Here is a 6,877-nt window from a genome sequence, read left to right as displayed (position 1 = left end):
CCCCCCCCCATTTCCTCACATTTATTTATGTATTCATTCATTATTTGGCATAGAGAAGGGGAATCCTCTTCTTAAAACTCTTAAATTGTATCAGTCTAGGAACATATCCTTCAAATTACCTCTCATGCTCTGGGGTTACACACTACCATACATATATATGGCACTCACACTGATGCACACACAGAGTTGGGTACATACATGTATTTTGGTCATTTGCTGTATTCCAGTATTATCTAACAATCAGTGCATTCCAAATAGCTTTGCACTAAAAGTCAGTCCATTAGCTGAAGGATCTTAATGCTCCACAGAAGTGGATTCTTTTCTTCCTTCAATGAAAGTGGAAGGGGTATGTACATAAAGCACCCATTGCCTGAACAGCATTACCATCATTCTTCTTCAGTCTCACAGTGTAAAAGCATCAAAGAGATGCCTTATTCACAGGTGAAGCCCTGGAGCACTGCACACAGGTTCTGCCTCTTTTATCTGACTTGCATAGGTGCTGGCAAAATGACAGGAGACAGCAAGCAGTTTTCTGTAGTCAGCTTTCTGTTCGCTGCTGCAATTCTTTCCCCTCCTTCTCTGCCCTTACATACTTTTCTTTTGCCAGGTCTGCAAGATTATAACATGGGAGAGAAGCCAAGTACCTGTAAATGCAAGGTGAAGTAGGTGGCAGTCACATAGGTATGCAGGAGCAGGCAAGAACCTAAAGTCTGGCATCCATTTTAGGGGATTTACCACTACAAGAGAAATAGTCTGAGCCCAGGAAAGAAATAAAGCAGCAAAATCAATAACGCATACAGGAGACCCAGCAAAGAAAAAATTCATTCTTAAAGCTATCAGAGAGAAAGAGACTTGTCCCTGACCTCCAAGCAGCAGGAATCCATATGCTGAGTTAAATCCAAAGGAAGTTTTATTCACTCAAGCTGAATCATGAAACTCTCACTGGAAACTGACTGTTTCACGGGAGAGTTGAGTAAGTAAAGATGGCCAAGAGGGGTGGACACCAGCATTTTGAATGCTCTTCTATATCGGTCAAAGCACCTTCAGATCAAAAAGCACTATCCCCCTGCCAGAACTGGGATGGCTCAGTCCCCCTACCCACATTTGTAATTTGCACCTTGTTGCATCTTGGCCACCATGTCCTAAATGAGGAGAGGTGCACAAGGGAACGTGGTTCAAGTCCCTAGAGTATTTTCCTTGTTAGCAATTTGTGAGCTCTTTCATGATGCCTCTGGTTAATTATTATGCCATACAAGGTACTCAACAACCCCTGCTCTCTGGAGCAAAGGGACTCCCAAGCCTCACCCTGTTTCCAGACATATGCCACTGAATTTCACGGTTAAATTTGTTTCAAAAAGACGGTATCACTTTATAAGAGATATTGCTCCGCATCTTTCATTAAACTTCCAACAACTGCAGCCGCAGTGGCCTGCATGGCTGATTAAATGAAAAGGCACAATGTGTACATTTCTGCACCAATAATTCACCTGTTCCAGTCAACTAACTTCCTGTCAGACCCCAAAAGAAAGGACGGAGTGCTCATCTTTTCACTTTAAGTGCCTGACGAGAAGCCCTCCAAGGTCAATGGAAAGATTCCTATGGGCTTCGATTGGCCTTTGATCAGTCCCTGAATGTTCAGTAGGTTAATCAAACTGGAAGGAAACAAAGCCAGACTACTTGCTCATGTCCTTGTTTATTCAGGCTAAGAAAACTGAAGTTTTGAGTAAGTTTACATATACCTGTTATATAGGATCTGCCTTACTGTTACCCGTGGCATAACATAAGAATTGCACCCAGGTTGCAAACCTAGTACTGCCTTGAGAGACAACGCTGCCGTGGGGGGAAAAGAGGGACCTGCAAACACCCAGGATGTTAATGCCTACTATATAGACTCCAATGAATTCTGTGGCAACATCAAAACTCACAGCACCTACCTCTGAAGCATCCCTGACCACAGCCTCTTCCCTGTGTACAACCCCAACTCCTATCACCAATGCATCCTTTAACTTGATGTCTGGCGTTCATGCCCTGATATCTCACTGCTAGTTGTGCTACTGATTTATAATATTGCTTAAATAAAATCTAGAAGCCTTTATTTCTAGGAGGAGGAATAATATTGCAGAGAATCAGCTTTGAAGAAGTCATGTGCATAGAGACTGCAGCAGTGGTACTGTTTGAAACCATCCAGTTGTGAATATATCTAAAATTCACATATCTTCATGAAGAAACATGCACTCAGCATTTTTCTCCATCTTAATTTTAGGTTAAGCATGAAGCCACTGCAACTGTTCATCAGTAAGTATTTATTACAATCTTCTAACTGCTTCTGCTCTGCTTTCTGACTATAGGTTAATGCATAAGAACCAAGATGAACAGACACATCACTGTTTGAAAGTAATGCTTCCTTGACCAACAAGAAGCTTAAATAGTCTTTATTACCTATTTTATTTATAGTAATACTGGAACTCCCAATTTATGCCAGAGCTCTATTTTGTTGTGCATTATGGAAATATGTACAGAGACCCACCCTAAAGAGTTCTGCAACCTAAACAACAGCTGGCTGGGGAAAAATGGAAGCAACTCAAGGTGAAATGACTTGGCTGAAGTCACACATAGAAACATGGCAGAGAATGCATGTCTCCCAAGCCCCTGCTCAGTTTTCCATCCAGTAAGACTAAGATGCTTCTCAAAATGGAAAGAATCATCCTGCCATTAGATCTGCAACAGCTTCTATCAAAAAGTCTCAAAGAGTGTTCTCTGAAGCAGCAGTGATCTGCACAGCACCCGCTTCTAGGAAAAGGTGGCTGGCCACATAAGGTTGGCTCTTTTGATTATTTCCAGCTGTTAAATTGCATTAGAAGTTAAAAATATATTGAATATTCTTCTGGGTAGACCATAGAGCAATATGCATAATCAACTGCAAATTAGTCCCTGGAAAAAAACTCCAAACACTTATTATATTTAGATTCGGGAGCAAGGCAAGAATGGTGACATACACACTTCATTCATGTTAGAGAATTACATGACCTAATGAGAATTTTCGCAGAAGTTGATAAGAAAATATTTTGTTTTATTTTTCTTTTATTAATGTTTTACAGCTTTTATTGCTCTGGCTTTCAAATACAATAAAACCTTTAAAAATGCAGGGAGACACCAAATGGGCAGTTGAGATATCATGACCATTATAACATGCCATAGTTTTATAAACCTACTAAGAGGGATAGGAAAAGGCTGGTAGGGACAACTCTGAAATGAAGGTGTGGAATATGGAGTGTTTTAAATCATAAACATGCACTTTTCCAGGATTCAGACCTTTTTGAAAACATTCCTCACTTTCTGCTATCTAAAACCTTTTAAAATATTCAGACATTATTAGATCAAGCATTTCCCTACAAAGCACGATGAATGAAATACGGCATTTCAGCTGTCAGCATAGACAAGACAGCAGAGTGAAGCCTAGGGGAGAAGAAGAGACTTTAAGCTTCACTGACATATACTCTATAAAAGGGATGCTAGGCAGACTTTTTGGGTCAGTGGTAATCAGCAGGAATATGAAAGCCTAGCTGGACTGTAGAAATGGAAAAAAAAACCTTGCTTTCATACTCTAACAGTAGAAAGCACTAACATAATCTGTGTCGAGCAGACCAAATGAGGTGCCATTTATTTGGAGGAGTCCCCATTAAAGTTAATTACACTGTACCAACTATATCAGTGAATAAAGATTGTATGACTTGGCCCCAGAATGGTTATCATGCATCTGATCAGTGCTGTGTGCATGCTCACGTGTTGCATTAACTGGGTAACGGATAATTTAACCAGAAAGTAACTAACCTAATGAAAAAGATTTCTAGTTACAAAGCACCCTAGTCAACATAGGATAGCTAATGACATATTCTATAAACATAGCTACTGACATTCTTAGCCTATCCATCTGTCATTCCCATAGATGTAGTATATATTGTATCACTGAAATAGTTCAGCACCTTTATTAAAGTTGGTTTTCTTTTCTAACTTCTATTTAATATTTTTAATAGTTAAAGAATACTTAATCTCAGTGACTTTCACATCATTTAAAGCCAGGATTTCACTTCCTATCAAAACTGCACATTATGATAGGAAGCAGGTCCTTATTCCGCCTCAATGGAGCTTTTCCCTCAAAATTAATCATTCACACTTTGAGCAATTTTTGAAAAAATGAAATATATATGCATCACTTGGGTAGATGCTGCACTTAAATATATGTAAATGGGCTCCAATGGCAGATGGTAGAGTTTTTATGTTTGGGACTTAGAGTATATTATGATTAATTAAAAACCTTACTATGATAAAACAGGACTTGTTTCTAAAAATAACTCACAATGTTAAAACAAGTTAAATTAGTTAAACACAGAGCCCAAGTTACCAGACATGGTCTCTTAGGAGGTCAAGTTTATATGCAGATTATTTAACTTGATTTTTAATTTCTGCCAAAATGGTTAAGAAGCCAAAAAGTCTTCTATATGAAGCTGAGCAGAGAACATCCATCATCCCCTGTCTATAATCAAATGATGGAAAAGTGACTGGATTAACAGACTGAATTTGGTTCCTCTCTGATAACACCTCTTCTGTATGGTCGCTTGCTGTTGCCTTGGCCAAAAAATCACAGGCAGAAGCCCCAAAAAGGAGGCTGGTGCATAACAAATTCTGGTACAAGCACGCAGAGTCTATATGATCCAGTAACAAAAGGGGATTCATACAGGCAAAAACTTCATGAGATCTTTTTTAGAGCTTCCTCCAAATCTTCCACAAAATAGTGAAGATTGTCCGCAGTGAATAAAGCAAAAAGTCTGGCTTTCAAATCCTGCACAAACCTTGGGAGAGCTGCCAGGAATTAAGGCCAACTGTACCAAATTCCGTACCTCCATGCAAAATTCAAGATCTCTTACATCACTCCTCTCCTCCTTTCCCAGCTGCCACCTGGGAAGAGAGCTCCATCAGAGCTAGGATTTTTTCCTGTGTGCCTGCTCTAGCGACTTCATGATAAAGCTTTCAAGATCCAGAATGGAGTCACTGACGATGACAGTAGAAAAATCTAACGCTCAGCCTGAATGAAACCAAGTCCTAATTTTGAAGGCTTTGTGGGCCTGATTAATAGGAGACTTTCCTTGAACTGCTTCCAAGGACAGCATGGCTGAAAACTATCACTGCACTATTATGTTGCATGGGTACCCATTTGAATGTGTTCTTTTAAAATCTCAGACTACACATGAAAGTCGATATACAAACCTGAATTCACAGATTATCCAGGGAGTCCTTTGTGCTTTAGAAAACTACCTGCTGGCATTTCTAACCAATCAGACACAGATATAAGAGTATAATGAAATGCTATGCAAGCAAGTGTGGGGATGAGAAGGGGAGATCAACAGGCAAGCTTCCAGAGCAGAGCAGTTTGACGTAACATGCCTCCGCCCCCTGCTAAAAAAAACAAAACAAACCCTCAAGGATTATACATGACGAACAGCTGGGGTATGTTAAAAGTATTTTAACCTGGGTTTGGCAGGTTTTAGTAAATCACAATTTAATCACAGTCCCAGGCCATCACTGTAAGTGAACTCTGGAATTGCTCAATAAGACACAGAAACAAGATAAACAGGAGAGTAGAAAGGATGTTTTAGAAGGAGAGAATCATTTGTTATTTACTTTTGAAGTGAAGCAATCAGCACAAAGAAAGGAAGACTAGAGAATATACATTTGAGCATCCTGTCCACCCTCCTCCCACTCCCCCACCTACATCATTAATACTGTGTCTTCACTCATAGTTTCATAGATAACCAGGTCTTACTCCTAAGTCTACTTCCATGCACACACAGAAACCACTAATTTTGGCCTCAGGTTGCTTTAACCCTGGGCTCATAGGCATGGCAAAAGGGACAGGTTTAAACCCTGCTGGCAACTTGCTAATGTGACAGCAACAATATGGCTTAGTCCCAGGGTACTTTTAGCTATTGAACTCATGGAGCAGCCCAACTTACTGCATGGGTAAGAACAATGGGGCATCCCACCAGAAATCCATCCCAGGTGAGAGGCAAACACAATATCATTGTCGATGCAGCTTTGTAGGTCTGGAATGGGCGAGGCTTTGCAGTGGGGATATTTCCCCAGGGCCAAGCTAGCCAGGATCAATTCCACAGTGAAAACATACTTTCAAGGAATATCCCTTAAAGTGAACTCAAATAATTGGCTCACACTACCTGTGAATGGCTTAATCCATAGTATACTGGGACTTTGCCATGAGGAAATATAATCATTTTTCAATATCCAAGCAAACATGAATTAATTTTTCAAGTCGATTCAAGCGTCAGGAAAGCCACTATCCTAGGTTTTACTGAAGCTTAAGGTCTGAATCAAGTCCTTTGCTATCAACTTCAGTGGGATCAGAATTTCTCTCTCTCATATTGTATAAACCTAAGAGATTATATATTTAATCTACTCAACTATCTATCCGTCAGTCTATACCAGGTTTATTGCATTCCTTCTCCAGCAAGTGTATTATCCAATACAAACCAAACATGTGATCAGGTTTTTCTTGTCTACTTATTCTTTTCTTAAAACAGGCAGGTCATGTTTCATTGTTTCGTTACTCTGGAAGTTTACAAACCCTGGCCCAAATTCAGAGGGCACGTCTGTAAAGCTGGTGTCACATATACTTTGGTGACATAGTGTAACTTATCCGCCAAGGAGCTGAAAGAATGAAAAAGATAAAATGGAGATTAGTGTGTTTGCAGATGCATTTGCTGGAAAACCTAATCTTCTCCTGGTCTCCTTTTAATCACTTTTCAGTTTCACCCTTTCTTCAGGTGCAAGATACAACAAATTCGGCTTCTATGCTATCACTTAT

At 39.9% G+C, this 6,877-nt stretch overlaps 1 long non-coding RNA gene across 1 annotated transcript in view; it reads left to right on the top strand.

The window, feature by feature from the left end:
• LOC109303343 overlaps positions 1–694 on the top strand; it is a 25,046-nt gene extending 24,352 nt beyond the window's left edge. Inside the window, exon 4 of the long non-coding RNA XR_002099063.1 lies at positions 608–694. This is a non-coding gene — a long non-coding RNA (uncharacterized LOC109303343). The remainder of the gene's footprint in view (positions 1–607) is intronic.
• The last annotated feature ends 6,183 nt before the right edge of the window (positions 695–6,877 follow it).

This window comes from Gavialis gangeticus, unplaced genomic scaffold (assembly GCF_001723915.1).
Source record: "Gavialis gangeticus isolate Ggan-Ray unplaced genomic scaffold, GavGan_comp1, whole genome shotgun sequence".
Lineage (NCBI taxonomy): Eukaryota > Metazoa > Chordata > Crocodylia > Gavialidae > Gavialis > Gavialis gangeticus.
Note: the sequence above shows the minus strand (reverse complement) of the source record. Positions and strands in the feature narration are given on the sequence as shown.